Source organism: Botryllus schlosseri, chromosome 3 (genome assembly GCF_051294905.1).
Source record: "Botryllus schlosseri isolate E-star chromosome 3, Bs_hap1, whole genome shotgun sequence".
Taxonomy (NCBI): Eukaryota; Metazoa; Chordata; class Ascidiacea; order Stolidobranchia; family Styelidae; genus Botryllus; species Botryllus schlosseri.
The window spans coordinates 14456253-14472931 of NC_137238.1; the positions used below are offsets into that span (position 1 = coordinate 14456253).

Consider the following 16679-nt stretch of genomic DNA (forward strand, 5'->3'; position numbering starts at 1 on the left):
CTCTTATGTTGGCTTTCCTGTGGAGATTGACTAGTCCTGCACTGTACAAGAAGTTGAAGCATTTCTTTGCCTTGCCTTCGATGAGTCGACTTCGCCAAATATCATCGAAAATGACTGTGGAAGACTTAACACCCCGCGATCGTATCGTATGCCTCATGATAGATGAGGTGTATACGGCACAAAGAATTGAGTACACCAATGGCTCATTCGCGGGTCTGACTGAGGAAGGCAAACCAGCAAAAACTGTACTGGCATTTACGGTCCAGTCTCTGTTCAGCAAGTACAAAGATATCGCTTGCCTGATTCCAGTTGAAAAATTGGACACAGACCGCCTTCGCAAGTGGTTTGAATTTGTCATGCAGGCTTTGGATGAATTCTTCCTAGTGATAGCGGTGTCAACAGATAACCATGTTTGTAACAGGAAACTCTTCATTGAGCTTTGTGGTGGCCAGCTTCGTCCGAGTATCGAGCACCCAGTGAGGAGTGGAGAAGAGCTGTTTCTCATTTTTGATTTTACTCATAATTTCAAAAACATATATAATAACTTTGTAAACAAAAAGCGGATGAATCCTCCTTGTTTTGTTGTCAAAACCAAAGATTTGTTTTCACGGAGGCAACTCACGAGGTGGTTCATTTGTCAAGCCTAATGCGTCCTCTTTTGAATAACTGATGTCAATCTGGTCATGCAAACTTCAAGTCCATCGTCCAGACAGCTTTCAATTGCTTTGCGAAGAATGAACTTGAGCGATTCAACAGCAAACCATCTCTTGTTGAGCGGCCAGCAAAAAAACTACGTAAAATTAGGAAGCTTACGTCAAAGGCTTCCAAGGATTGACACAATCAAAATTGGTGGCATTGCATGTCCTGTAACGGTTTATCTTACGTTTATAATCAATTAATTGCATACCATTTCACGAATATTATAATAAAGAAAAGTATTTGTGACGTCATAGTCACTATGACGTCATGGTCACTATGATGTCATCAACAATTTGTTATCTAACTTGAAGGAGTAATAGTGGGCAACAAGGGTCCATAGGTGCAGACAGCAGTCCTCACAGATAATTGGACTTTTGCCCTCATCACGTAATGGGCAAAAAAGAGTTATCAATCCCTACACTGTAAATGAGATAAAGCGCAATCGCCAAATCTGCCGCTTGTGGCAGCACAATATCGTGCTAAAGCGCCACGACTGGGAGTGACCTTTAGTGCTGTTCTTAAACTTCCTCTTTTTACGGCCGTTTCTCGCTCTTTTGCGATGTGGTGTGATCGCGATGACAAGGAATCAGCATGCGGATTTGAAAGCTTTCTTCGCTAGTAACGGTATTGCATGGCAGCACATCCAGAAATTGGAAGGTAAGTATATAAGTAATATAGCTTCAGCAATGTGCCCTGACTAGCTAATCGAGACAGTTTGTGCAGTTATATTCAGTACATCTTGTGTGGAGTTGGTTGAATGCTGGTGCCAATTGTGATCTATTAGAATGGTTACTATGCAGCTTAGGTTATTATTAGCGTGTACTTTTGATAAATGTCTAACGGACAGTCTTGTTATTGGTTGTGCCCCTTTGTTGGGAGTTCAGATCGGCTTGCAAAACATTTGCTGAAACGTCAAGTCTGATTTATACATGCAAGCTCTGTCAATTAATGTTATGTTCAAAATTATTTCATATCTCAGAGAATAACATAGATTCGGATATTTTCACCAAGCTTCGTGATAAAGACCTTTGGCAAATGACGTACCAAATGACATACCGTCTGGCAGCTGTTAAGACTGCAAGAAGTACGAGCTAATTAACTATGGAAGCTCCGTTCATGCAACTAAATCTTGTTGTTACAGTTAGTGAAGAAACTAGCAACTAATGGAGGTCCAGACAATACAGGCCATGAATCTTTCTCAGTCGCAGACCCAAACAATCCGTGCGATGAATCAGCGTCACTCGCAGAGTCGGACACCACGATGCCTGTGGATGAGTCGCTCCGTATTGATGTAGAATCAGTCGCGCAGTCAGATACCACCCTACCCATAGAGCCATCAGTCCGGGAGGATATAGGACCTTCAGCCACGCCAATACCGTGTAATCATTATTTTGTAATATTTTGCTATGAATTTAGCTAAACTGTCTGTTTCTGCAGCTCATATCTTGGGGAGATGCCGGAGCAACCAATGCAGATCTCCATGTGGATGTTATGGTATTTATCCGCATAATTCTAGTAAGATTCTATCTTATATTTCCATCAATATTGCAGCCATCGTGCAGTCCCAAAGACCCTGAACTCATTGCTCCGATGCCCTTGCTGGTATTCAGCTTCAAAGTTCAGCAAGCGCTCGAATCACATACACTCGTACAGCTTATGTAGACCGCAATTGGCACAAAGGCTTGTCTCTATTCAAGCATCAATACGGACTCCGGCGTTCTCAGCTAACGAAGAAAGAGATTTCTTGGAACGTTCCCTACCATGGGCGACATCAGACTAGTGAGTATGCATGCAATTATCACAACTTCTTATTGCTTTGTTATAGAGATTATGTGCCAAGGCTGTTTCTTCACTGCATGTGTATGGCAGGGTTGTAACCAAGTCACAAGGCTCCGAGTCGCAAGTCAATGTCACATTTTTAGTTTTGACTCGAGTCCAGTCGAGTCATTTTCAATTGCCACCACCGAGTCAAAGTCATCAAGCAGAGGTTCGAGTCCGAGTCATGGGAATTATGACTAAAGTCCGAGTCTGAGTCATTGTGTTGACTGCTCAGTTTCCAGATAAAGTTTTGTTAAAGCCACTGTTATAACTCTGTTTGGTGATATCGCATGGTTCGCATTTATGATATACTAATTTTCCTCACTTTTAATAGTATCTTGCAGTGTTGTGATGACTAGAGTCATGACTTGACTCGAGTCACTTTGCTAAAATGACTTGACTTGACTCGGCGTATCAGAAATGCGGATTGACTCGTGACTCGTGAGCAAAATTCACTAGCTAATATCAAGTCATCAAGTAATCGATGTCGATATTTATCGCTGTATCTTGCATATGCTCGGATGGTTCGCGAAACGCTGGTGTAACCCTTGAAAGTAACCAATCATTCAATGGTCGAGCGTTTCACTTAGCCTCGATTGTTCTCTCACAAATAGATTGACAGCAAACAAATAACTGATCGAAGCTTACAGCTACATTGTCGTAAACTCTAGTAGTAAACCAATAAAATAGAAAAATGTCTATTTCTGTTCTCTGTTCATACCTTTACCAAACCTCTTGTTTTATTGAAATTGAACATAGTTTATATTGTCCTCAACCATTAGCGCATGCTCGAATTGTATCATATCTATTTGTAAATGGGTAATGTATTGCATCTTATCAATTCGTTTCTCTATTTTTGCTGTTAACTATATAAACTGAGGCTATGCAATTATCTACGTAGTTCAACATTTCTACGTTTATGTGAGCGATGCAGCGCCTTCTTGCCGGTATATTCAACTCTATATTGGTTTATCGGTTCGGAATCAATGATCACTAGTGCAAGTTTTTTTACAGATTCCGACAGCTTCCTAGATAATGCTTGGAGGGATTTTATATTGCAACTTTTCTCTCGTTTTCATACCAATTTTCACTGCCGCTTTGATCAAATAATGAGAAAAATGGGAAGGAGTGCTTTAAAAATGCTACAAACTATTTCTAGTATGGTTCTATTCTATTTGGCTCAAATAACAAAGTGGCACTATTTGATGGTTTATCTGCATCTCAATGTCATCTATGACACAATGGCTTGCAAGCAAGAAGTTCAGCTACCATTGCCAAGCACGACCGCGTCCAACATTATGTAAATTGATCGCCTCATTAACTCATGTCGCCTAAATTTGAGATAGTTTCCCATTTCGGGAACGCCCAGGCGAGACCGCCGAAATTTTCACTTTCACTGAGTCGCCTTATACAGGCTATTGATTTTGTTGAAGTCGTCAAGAGTGTGGCAACGCCTTGGGTCAAGTTTGCAGACCTATAGGGGGTTTAGGGTGTGTTATTTGACTTCTTTTAGAGCAGGGCCGGCCAACCCGTGGCCCGCGAGACGGTTTTGAGTGGCCCGCGAGGTATTTTCCGAAATTATTAATGTTATGAAAAATGGATTGCACAGATTGCGAACTTGCAAGGCCAACCAAAATTTGATTAGACTGGAAGCAACACTTGAGATGTGATGACTAAAATATCAGTTACGACGCATTGGCATTTCCATGAGCCAGTCACACTTTGGTAGATCTTCGTACACTACAATGAAGCAGAATAATTTGAGATAAATTTATCAAAAGTAAATATTTTCTACACGCTTCGCGCAACATGTTGTCACTCGATTTTTGTTTTTAATATTGGTACCCCTTTGTGAAAATGAAAGAACGCTTAATGTATCAGATTGAGTCCAACTATATTCTCCATTACGAGACACAGTGTCGTTCTACATATGCGACCTAGCGTTTGCGCTGGCAGAAAGACCATCGACTATGAAACCTAGGCACAAAATAATTGACGCATGTTGGTCGAAGCTTTCGAAATTGATATTTCCAGTACCAGTACCAATAGTACCAGTACTACTCTCGAGATTACATGGAAACGTCGCTCTTGGCTGTCGGAGTCTCTAGTGATATGACTTGGTTCGAGTCATGCGTAATGACTCGAGTCCAAGTCGAGGCGATACACATATTGACTCGAGTCAAGTCGAGGCATCAGAAAATCGTGACTCGAGTCCGACTCGAATCGAGTCATTACAACCCCGTTGTATGAATATATTCATAGATCTGATCATATTCTAATCATTCTTTTAGACACATACATTCTCTTACAGGTAAGGGAAGATAACTGGAATTTGATCGCACCAACCACAGTTGAAGAGATCAGAATATACTACGAAAGAATGATGCTCATATTGGATAAGATATTTTAGGTAAATGCGGACTCGCAATTCCATTCTGAATTAAATTTGATTGATAATACCCCCTCAATTATTCAATGTTTTCAGTCCAATACTAATGAAGTGAAGCTGCAACAATTACAATCACAAGTTACCGATCTGAGAATAAACTCGAAAAAGAAGACCGCAATATCTGCGTTATCAGTACAACAGGTACATGTTTATAAGATTAATATAAATTTCAGTTTATAACGAATGTATCATTTGAAAATCACGCAATAGCTTGATAACTATGATGACCTTAAGAAGGTTTTTATTGTGAGCATTATTGTTGTAATGTCAATGAGTTTCGTAGCACCTTCTGTTAACACAGATGACTGTGCAGACCAGGGGCGGTAAACCCCTGGCCCTCGAAATGGTTTGGAGTAGTTACAATAAAAAAAAATGCCTACATTTCAGGCCGATGACATTCGCATTAACAGCAAAACGTCCAAAGCTCCACATTTGTTGGTTTCAAAGCATGGAAATGAAAAGATACAGGGATGGATTCTGGCTGATAGCCAAACGAGCAAAGGCCTGGGGCGCAACAAGACGGCTACATTGCCTCTTCCACTCAAGTGCCTCACCTCAGCTCAAGACCCGCATTTTTCGTGCCACTGTCGAGCAGGCTCTACGGAATAGAAGCACTCACGCTGACAGAAAAGCTGGCTAAGACGCTCAACGCCAACTACGATGTACTCCGCCGCTACGCACTCGGCATCCACCACCCGGAGCACATATCCACCAATGCACTGCGCAAACTCACAAAAACGGTCCCATGCCGTTTGCTGGCTGCTGAACGACGCTTCCGCCTAATCGGTCATCTAGTGTGGCATCAAGACGAGCAACAAGTTGCCGCCATCATCAACCACATTCCGACGGAGCCATGGCGCAGAGGTGGCTGGAATAGAACCACATGGCGCTCGACAATAGAGAACGAGCTAGCGCAACGCGGGCTGTCGCCCGAAGACGCTCACGATCGTCCGCGCTGGAGGCGCTTAACAAGGGCCCAAAACTGATTATCTTTATGTTCTTTTGCCCTTTTATTTAATGGAAAGTCGATATATCTATATTGGGACCTGTCTTAGCCCAAAGAATTCCAGCTCCTGGAGTTCGTGCAGTATGTCGTTGTCGGTGACAAGAATAATCAATATGTATCCACCAAACAGTCTGCTGCAGCAGAAGACCTTTGTTAGCATTCCATTAGGTTTTACAATCATTTGTTGGTCCATTCGCATTTGAAGTTGGCAATTCTACTCATGTCTTGTCATATAATGTTGAAGTAATCTGACATTGCAAATATTCCAGCAGTGTCGCTTATCTTTTCGTTATGCTAGTTCCTACTTTTAGCTTGGCATCTAAATGTGAAGGCAGTCAATACTTTTGAATTTGCACCACCTCGTACTTATTGAAGTGCTAGTGCTGGCTTGTACAAGCAATCTAGTATGGAAAGTATCCCAGGAACTTGATGGTTCGGTGTCCCTTATCTTTTGTCTATACTTGTTGCCACTTTGGCCATGACATCTAGATATCAATAAGTACTATAACTTATTTGCACCTCTGAAGTTCTACGTCTGGCATGACTTGACATGACATAATGGAAGTATTGTCAAATAGTTCAGTGCTGCTTAGCCCGTTAATTTACAAGTTTGTTCTTCAATCTTGACCTCTATGCTATACATTCAGGTATATGTGCAAGATTTGTAAATTTTGTTTAATGTCTACAAGTGCATTTTTTTGATAACATGTTTTCTTGAAAGCATGCACATCACTTGTTTCGTTTATAATAAAATGTTCATATATTGCTGGTTTCGAACAGGATAAGTCGTCGAGTACGCCAGATTATTTAGTAATCCATATCAAGCCGTAGCACAGCTCAGATAGCGCTTGAATCATGAAGCACTATATATATAGCACATAAATCTCAAAACACAATATACACAGCATCAAGCACATTTTATTGTGATATCTTTTTGAATATGAAACGTGATATCTTTTATGCTTTTAAAGACACTAAAATATTTACAGTGTAGTCTAGATATCCCTGGTATATATTAATAGCATGTGGTATATTCGTAGACAAATCAAGGCTGTTATAATAGCCATCGGGGAAGGGTTCATGCTGTGCTTCGAACCAGATGTACGCAATCCGAATTCCCATCTGTGATTGGCAGGCAATGCGGGAAAATATTTGTATTGAGTTTTGTTTTAGTGCTTTGTGTGACTCGTAAATCAACTGGGAATGTCATGGATACATCTGCCCACATTGAATTTGGTACTGCACCAAGTTACTAATTTTAACACGAATGTATTCCAAACAAAGGTCCGCTTCGCGACGATGTTGGCTGCCTATGATTTCATAAATGTAGTAGCCTTAACAGCCCCTAAAGCGCGGTAACTGAATATATTTTCGAATATTCTACCAATGGGTATTGTGTCATTATAAACATTTTGCGTTAGCCGAGAAGATACATGTCGCGATGTCGTGTGTAGCCACCTCCGACTGACTGTCGAAAGTATGCGACCACCCTCCCCCGACCAAATATATATTTCTGCCACTTGAAGTAGTTTTCACCTGTCTTAAAAATTACTACTTACACTGCTACGTGAGTAGAAAATATAGGGAGTTACTTGTACTACTTGAGTAGCAACGCCAATCACTTCTACAAACTCTAGTTCAGTGGTTCTCAACCGGGGGTCCGCGGACCCCTGGGGGTCCGTGAAGCATTTTCAGGGGGTTCACGAAGCGAAGTGGATTTACAAAATAGTTGATAATCTAATTTATATTTTTCAAATTAGGAAAATCCCGAGGCAGTTTTGCTTCATTACAGTAGAACTCACATCAACAGGATGGCCGTCTGAGATGAAATATCCTGCTGTGTGGACTCATTTTAGTTGCTAAATTGCCAATAGCCCACAGATACAAATATTTGGCTGTGTAGAGGTGTTTTGCTGGGCATTGTGTAAAAATTAAGGGTTGGATGAGTAAAGTCAATCACGGAGACTTTGAAATGTTCGCAAAAATTCGTTTTCTCCTGAGATATAGGCCTACATACCATTTCCATAATAACTTCAAGATGAGCTGTTAGTTATAAATTAACAGGCTTGACGTTATATGTTCAATATTAAAAATAGCTTGTCAATTTTGGTGTCATCATTGTTCCGATCATACCCAGATGTGTCGTCAGAAGCGTTTTGCGTTATCATTACATTCGCCACCACCTTTATTTGTCTAAATGGATTTTTAGCACTCGTTGATATGAAATCGAAGCCGCAGATTTTAAAGACACGACCACGTATTTGAAAAAAAGAAGTTGAATAATTAGCTTTGAAATAATAAAAGTCAAATGCCGAATGAGCCCAGAGGTGTTCAGAGGCAAGCAGGCAACCCGCAATATAAGCAAGTAACATTATTATTGACAGAATTCAGTCAATAACTTTGAAACAACCTCGCACCTCGCGCGACGAGGACATCACTGCACACTAATTTTTATGACACGATTGTTATTGATTTTGATGTGTTGTATTATAACTCTTGTTTTCACGGTTACCTAATTCGGCTCCCTTCTATTGGACGACTAAGAAAGTTCATCCACATTCGAGTGGCCAGCGCATTGATTCGTTAATCTTATGTGGCCTGTGGATCGAAATGGATGGTCATCCCAGACGTATACTAATCGCCCAAAGTGTTAACATCAACACCGTATCTGGTTCTACTTTTCAGTATTGCTCTTCGACTGAACTGCGGGCCCTATATAATATGGGGGATGGCACAATGTCATAACATTTTTCGAAACTGGGTGTTCGAGTAAGCAAAACATAAGTATCGCATTTCCATAGCAATGCTATCATTTACACCCCATGACGCGAACAAATGCTTATGCTGTCGAAAATTGATACCTTATTGGTACATTAATATGAATCAAGCTCTCTGCTCCTTCATTATAGCTCAATTTACAGCTTTCTACAGTCCATGCAAGTATCGCATATTTTACAACTTTCTACAGCTTCAAGCAGCTGCCAAAATACTCAGAATGTATGTAGCGTGATGCTTTAAAGTGTTTGTAGGAATGTTATATTGCATCATTTTGCAATTGGTTCTATTTTTCCTCAACTTTTATCAAGCGTTGCGCAGAAGGCAAAAGCGTGATTTCAAAAACATTTTATCCGACTATTTCTAGCATGGTTCTCCCTTCAATTTGCTCAAGAACAAGGTAATTGATGGATTAGTTGCATCTTAATGGTTTCGATGACTCAATGGCTCACAATCTAGAAGTTCGACAATCCCAGCCAAGCACGACAATGTCTGAGCTACACGTAAATAGATCACTTTATTTATTCGCCATCCTTTAAATTTGAGACCATTTCCGTCTCCTCCTTTACCCAGACGAGACCCTCTAAAATTATAATTTCTGTAATGTCTTGGACCTCGTTTGCAGACCTAGGTAATTAAAAGTGCAGCATTTGACTTGTTTTATGGGTTATCGCTTTGCTGTTTGGCTATTTGGGAAAAATCATTTCCGCATTGGGTTATTTTTTGCTGCGTTCCGGCAAGAATGTAATTTTTGCCGATCTCGCCAGGCTGTTCGTAAACAAGGGAAGAATCGAATTTGACTGTTCTGCAGGGGTGACAGCGGAATGCTGTCATGTAGGCTTGAAACCTAAAGAACAGAAAAGTGGAAGTAGTCCTGTCGAATTTTCGGTCAACCTAGAAAAAATTCCTATAAAGACGTATTATATACCGTTGGAAAGATAATTTTATCAGCTTTTCAATGATGGGTTTCGTCACTTTTTTTACCTTGGGGAAAAAAAGTTATGACCAAATACGTGTCAGGGGATAAAGCACTATTTTGCCTAACCTTAAAATACAATTATAAGCTAAAATACGATACCTTAGTATCAGAATGCAACACCATAAATTGGAATATCATCCCGAGTAAAGCAAACTAACAATCGAACAGCAAAACAAAGAAACATAACTTGATTTAAGTGGTATTTATCATACGTTAAGGGAGCAAAAGTTGACCGAGACGGAGATAACACTGGTTTACAAATTTCGAAAAAAAATTAGCGTCAAAAATTTGAATGATTGATTTAGGCTAATTTATGGTTGCTGAATCCGATTCTGTGCTAATAATTTCTCCATCACGTCAGATTTTTCCGTATCAATTTTTCGCATTTTCATAAATTAATCTAATTTCAGCTTTCGTTAGTGACATCACGGTTAGCATACAATAGCAAAAATTCAAATATTGTTATTGAAATCATCTATCATGAAACATGCGTTGTTGTAACACAGAATGAGTGAGTTTTCGGTGATCTTGAATGCAGTGATTCTCTATCATCGTTCAATCAGAAGCTCTTTTCGACCCATAAAATTACACTGGTAAACAAACTCAAAAACACACACCAAATACCATATTGGAACAGAGGCAGAGATGTTTTTAAGTGGTATCGAGGCTCTTTGTTTGTGTTTTGCAATATTAAACGACAATTCTATATGCAAAAAGCTTTTCATTTTTGATGGTTTTTGATTTTCCGTAATATTTTACTATAAACTTGAGCAGTGATTCTCAACCTTTTTGAATTCGCGGACCCCTTTTGGACCCCCCCCCCGAAGTTTTAGTTCAAATTTAGCTAAATTATCGCACAATCGTCATCTGTATTGTACTAATAATAACTGTAGGCTAGTGTTAAACAGTAACAAAATTACTTTTCTTGAAAATAACAGCTCATTATATTTATGTAGAAATCGGGTTGACTTTTATTATTTCAAAGCTAATTATTCAACTTCTTTTTTTCAAATACGTGGTCGTGTCTTTAAAATCTGCGGCTTCGATTTCATATCAACGAGTGCTAAAAATCCATTTAGACAAATAAAGGTGGTGGCGAATGTAATGATAAGGCAAAACGCTTCTGACGACACATCTGGGTATGATCGGAACAATGATGACACCAAAATTGACAAGCTATTTTTAATATTGAACATATAACGTCAAGCCTGTTAATTTATAACTAACAGCTCATCTTGAAGTTATTATGGAAATGGTATGTAGGCCTATATCTCAGGAGAAAACGAATTTTTGCGAACATTTCAAAGTCTCCGTGATTGACTTTACTTATCCAACCCTTAATTTTTACACAATGCCCAGCAAAACACCTCGACACAGCCAAATATTTGTATCAGTGGGCTATTGGCAATTTAGCAACTAAAATGAGTCCACACAGCAGGATAATCCATCTCAGACGGCCATCCTGTTGATGTGAGTTCTACTGTAATGAAGCAAAACTGCCTCGGGATTTTCCTAATTTAAAAAATATAAATTAGATTATCAACTATTTTGTAAATCCACTTCGCTTCGTGAACCCCCTGAAAATGCTTCACGGACCCCCAGGGGTCCGCGGACCCCCGGTTGAGAACCACTGAACTAGAGTTTGTAGAAGTGATTGGCGTTGCTACTCAAGTAGCACAAGTAACTCCCTATATTTTCTACTCACGTAGCAGTGTAAGTAGTGATTTTTAAGACAGGTGAAAACTACTTCAAGTGGCAGAAATATATATTTGGTCGGGGGAGGGTGGTCGCATACTTTCGACAGTCAGTCGGAGGTGGCTACATACGAAATCGCGACATGTATCTTCTCGGCTAACGCAAAATGTTTATAATGACACAATACCCATTGGTAGAATATTCGAAAATATATTCAGTTACCGCGCTTTAGGGGCTGTTAAGGCTACTACATTTATGAAATCATAGGCAGCCAACATCGTCGCGAAGCGGAGCTTTGTTTGGAATACATTCGTGTTAAAATTAGTAACTTGGTGCAGTACCAAATTCAATGTGGGCAGATGTATCCATGACATTCCCAGTTGATTTACGAGTCACACAAAGCACTAAAACAAAACTCAATACAATTATTTTCCCGCATTGCCTGCCAATCACAGATGGGAATTCGGATTGCGTACATCTGGTTCGAAGCACAGCATGAACCCTTCCCCGATGGCTATTATAACAGCCTTGATTTGTCTACGAATATACCACATGCTATTAATATATACATATGCGATTGAAGCGCAAAATATTTCCAATAGTAAAATCTCAACCGGAAAACAGCGACCGGACTTTGACCTCTTACCAGGACCGTGACTGCCGCACCCCAAATCGTCCAATATGGGGTCGAGATCTCGAAGGGGATCCGAAAGAATGTCGGTAAATGTACATAAATTATTTATACATCACTTATCGCAAATTTATGCAACTCTTTTCAATTTTTTTCGCGCTGGTCGCGATTTCATGTTGCCGAATTTTTGATTATTGAGTACCCTTCCCCCAGAAAAAAGCATGATTTATAGAAAATAAAAATAGGCATTTCGGCGTCGACCATTACCACGCCGCGATGCACGAAAACATACGAAGTATATTTACTAATATGGTACTCTGAAAGTGTGCCAATATATCTCCTGCGGGAAAACCTTAGCTGAAAAGGATTGCCCTTATGTTGACCGTGAACTTCGAAATAAATATAAGCCTATCGAATTATCCATAGCTGCCTAAGTGGCTCGTGTCTAATTATTCTACCATTGCAATCTGAACCCCACAGGTCAAATACCATTTCTCAGAGAAAAATTATTTGCCAGTGAAGAAATACCAATTTTCGATAAAGCCACCACAGACGTTTCTTGGATCTCGCATGGTTTATCAATAAATTACGGCATGATGTGTTGTTGTATGTGGGGTTAATGGTGATTAACTACTAAGGTCTTGTGCACCAGACCACGTCGAAAATATTATATCCGCAAAAATTAGATTAATCGGGTGGCTAATTCGAATTCAATAACAGTCTGAATTGTATATGGACTGGATAATAGGGCCCGTACTGTCATGTCGACATGGTTCCGTCTCGCCGCACTCTTCAAATATTGTCTCTGAGAAGCATATACTGGGCACACAATCAGAAAGTGTTCGACGGTCTCTTCGGCCATGCACGTGCGGCACAGGCCATCTTCGTGGCACTTTATACGATAAAGATGCGAATTCAGCCGACACTGACCCGATTTCAACCTCAGGATTATCGAGGAGTGCCTTCGTGAAAAATTCAGCGGCGCAGGAATTTCTGTGATGGGTGCGTGTATTTTGGTAATATGCCGACCGGTCATGTGACGAGTTGAAGTCTTCAATCCATTTCTCGCGGCATACGGATGCTATGAGCGTTTTCACTTCTGGAACAGACAGTTCGACCGGTTCTCCAATGTCATCTGCGTGATCCGTGGATGCAGCCGCTCTTGCTAGTTCGTCAGCCGTTTCATTTTGCCCAACTCCCATGTGGCCAGGGATCCATATCAAATTTGTCTCCAATCCTTTTCTGTCGAGATCTGCGCACAACTGAATAATATCATATATTAGTTTGTTACTAGTAGAGCCGGCATGATGTGTGGATGTACGTAATATGGCCATTTCCTTAATTTTTCTGAAAAGTTGCGATCAGCGTTTCACAATCAGTTTCAAAGCATGACCAATTATAGTGTCAAAAGTAGGGTTGCATTTAAAACAAACGGTGTTTTGAAATACAAAATTGTATTTTTTCAAGTTTTCAAGTTATAAAATTATGCCATAATTGTGTAAATACTTTCCAAAAACATGTTGTATGAGCACACGGACAATTACTACCAAATTTAGCCGACGTATATGGTTATGGGATGGTGGGAAGTGGAACCCGCAAAATAGTCGGTTCGAAAGTTGTAGTACATATATTTTGTCAAAGGGGCTCGATTTACCCTATATCATCGATGTTCAATTTCAATCCATTATGACGTCACAATTGAATATTCGTGATATCATGGCTTAAAAACGAAAAATAATAAAAAAACATGTTTCAAATTAGGCCTTGTTTTAAACAGGTTTGTTTTTAACTGATTTTTGTTTTAAATGCAACCCTAGTTTAAAGGGTGTGTGGTATCAGAAATAAGCTCCCGAATGACACAGTGAATCACCAGTCCGATAGCCGTTTCTACACTTAACACAAGAAGGAGAAGAAGGAACAAGAAGGAGAAGGAACCATGTCGACATGACAGTACGGGCCCTATTATCCAGTCCATATACAATTCAGACTGTTATTGAATTCGTATTAGCCACCAGATTAATCTAATTTTTGCGGATATAATATTTTCGACGTGGTCTGGTGGACAAGACCTTAGTAGTTAAGCACCATTAACCCCACATACAACACACACACTTAACACAAATTGCTGTTTCTTTTTGACTAAGCACTATCTAGAAAAAACAAGCAAGGTAAATGAAACAGACCATAGTAAGTAAACAATAACATAATCAAGTTATAACGAACTACGATAGATCTACTTGCGTCATCCCCCCTCCCCCCATCCCCCTGTCTTGCTCACTCTCACTCTTAAATTGTAATAGCATGTATCGTAGCATTAGAATCTTGAAAGTGGAAGACATTTTCAAATTTGAGGTAATGAAATTTATGCATAGCTATCATCAGGGTGAACTGCCACTATATTTTGATAATCTGTTCAAGATACCTTCAGATACCCACCAACATCATACCAGATTTTCTTCTAACTTGTCTCTGTCTGTGCAACACCACTCTACCAGTCTAGTACAAAATTCGATCAGTTTTATTGGTGTCAATGTTTGGAATAAGCTGCCACCTAATCTTCGCAATTTAGACTCTTGTGCATTTAAAAAACAATGTTTTCATTCTCTTATCTCTAACTACCACTGAATTGTATTTGTATTGTATTTCAAATTGGTCCATGATACTGTGTCTTATTTTTCCTTTCGTTCGTTAATTTATTTTAATTTCATTTTTTATTTATTAGTTATCGACTTAGAAAATTGCTCCTGTCCCGGGTGGCTCGGCTCTGAAGACTATGTCATATCGAGCCTCCCGTCTACCTTGCATGTCACATTTCACTGTTACATTTGTGTAGTGTTATGTTGATATGTAATGTATACCAATAAAGATTCTCTCTCTCTCTCTCTCTCTCTCTCTCTCTCTCTCTCTCTTACCCCCTGAAACAGATACATAATTATATTTTTATTTTCATATATTCCTTTTGCATATATATCCTGCTTTTCTGTTGATAATTCATTAGTTTATAGCCTTTTGTTCATATTTTTATGTTAATATTTTCCCTAATTTGAATTTTTATCCTTTGGAACGTTTTTGGTCATAACTTTTTTTCCCCAAGAAAAGCTGGTAAAATTATCTTTCCATCAGTATATAATACGTCTTTATAAGAATTTTTTCTAGGTTGACCCATTTTTAGACCAAATTCTACAGGACTAAAGCGTAGTCGCTTGCATACAGGAGATTGAAACAAAACAAGCTGATACAACCAAATCTGCGACTGTTGTATTTTACAGCGAAACCTTTCGATTATCTCATACCCTTGTATTTCCAAAAATTAATAAATGCCACTTCCTACTGTAAATTTTGTAAAAAATCAACTTTCTCGCGATTTTAAGTGCAACAAAATCTTGCCCTAATTATGACTATTTTCACAATTTTACTTACCTACTTATTCGACTACATTTGAAGTCAGACAATTCTACATGTAACTCAAGTAGCTGTAGGTTGCTTCTAAAAGTTAAAAGTAATATTTCTATTGGTTTTTGTGTAGACCTTTACGTCGCTAAGCTTACTACAATTTGAAAAGCTTTCTTGACTACTTTGCCTACTCTAGGAGCTGTATATATATCTAAGTACGGTTGGCGCATTTGAATGACAACATAGATTACGACATGCACTGAACTGGAGCAACTGCAACATCCCAGATGCAATTTTTTTTGCTTTTTAAAATAACAAATACAAAACACTAAAATAAATTGACTAGACAATGTTCTTGATAGCATGAATGTATATGAATTGCACCCTATATAAAATTAAGGAACTAGACTACAATATGATTGCTCATTTAAATTGATGCAACAGTTGAGGGCATCTTTCCCCAGCTAGACACTAGCTGATAACATTGAATATGCTTCAGCGATTTCATCACTGCACCTTGGTTATAAACGATGATCATTCAATGTACATCATACAAAACAAATCAATATGTATTACGCTTATTCTTACATATGCACTGTTCCAAAATACAGGGTTGTAATGACTCGAGCCACGACTTGACTCCAGTCGCGATTTTGGTGACTCGACTTGACTCGAATCATTTTTGTATTCTGCGTGGAATGCTTATTTGCTATAGTAACCATCACAGTGACCTACGAAACGAAAAACTGCCAACAGGAAATTGAGCGAAGCACGGAGATATTTTTTAGCAGGAAATTCAACAAATAAAACATATCTATTAGCAGATATCGTTTCTCACAACCAGAACGCTGTGTTGTAGGAAACTGATTTTGTTGTTCCCTCGTTGTATTTTTCGTGTACCAGCTACAAATAGTCCAAATTTCATGCTGGTGACGTCATATTTAGTGATACGATTGTTGATATACGATGTCCTTTTGAATTATCTGCTAGTTTCTGACGATTACTCCTGACGAGTGTCAGCCGGAAATATTTGGATTCCTTCCAATATGGATATACTTACTATTCAATGGTACATTGAATCTCTGTACCTCCATGAAGCTGTTCAATAAAAATATTTAAAAATAAAACTAGATAAATACAGGAGGGGCTTCAGAAGCGTGCAAGTAAAATGAAGTATGCCTGAAAAGCATTGAAACGCTTTCTTATTGACTGGATTGACCTCTGGTATAAATAT

At 39.2% G+C, this 16679-nt stretch overlaps 1 long non-coding RNA gene across 2 annotated transcripts; it reads left to right on the forward strand.

Annotated features, from left to right (window-relative positions):
* The first annotated feature begins 1318 nt into the window (after positions 1-1318).
* On the forward strand, positions 1319-5114 carry LOC145435836 (uncharacterized). 2 transcript variants are annotated; one of them, XR_013914059.1, is made up of 5 exons: positions 1319-2078; positions 2137-2193; positions 2251-2478; positions 4829-4927; positions 5003-5114. It is a non-coding gene; the product is annotated as an uncharacterized LOC145435836 (long non-coding RNA). The 2 variants fall into 2 exon arrangements; XR_013914060.1 differs by having other exon boundaries at positions 1889-2076; positions 2137-2478.
* Positions 5115-16679: the final 11565 nt, after the last annotated feature.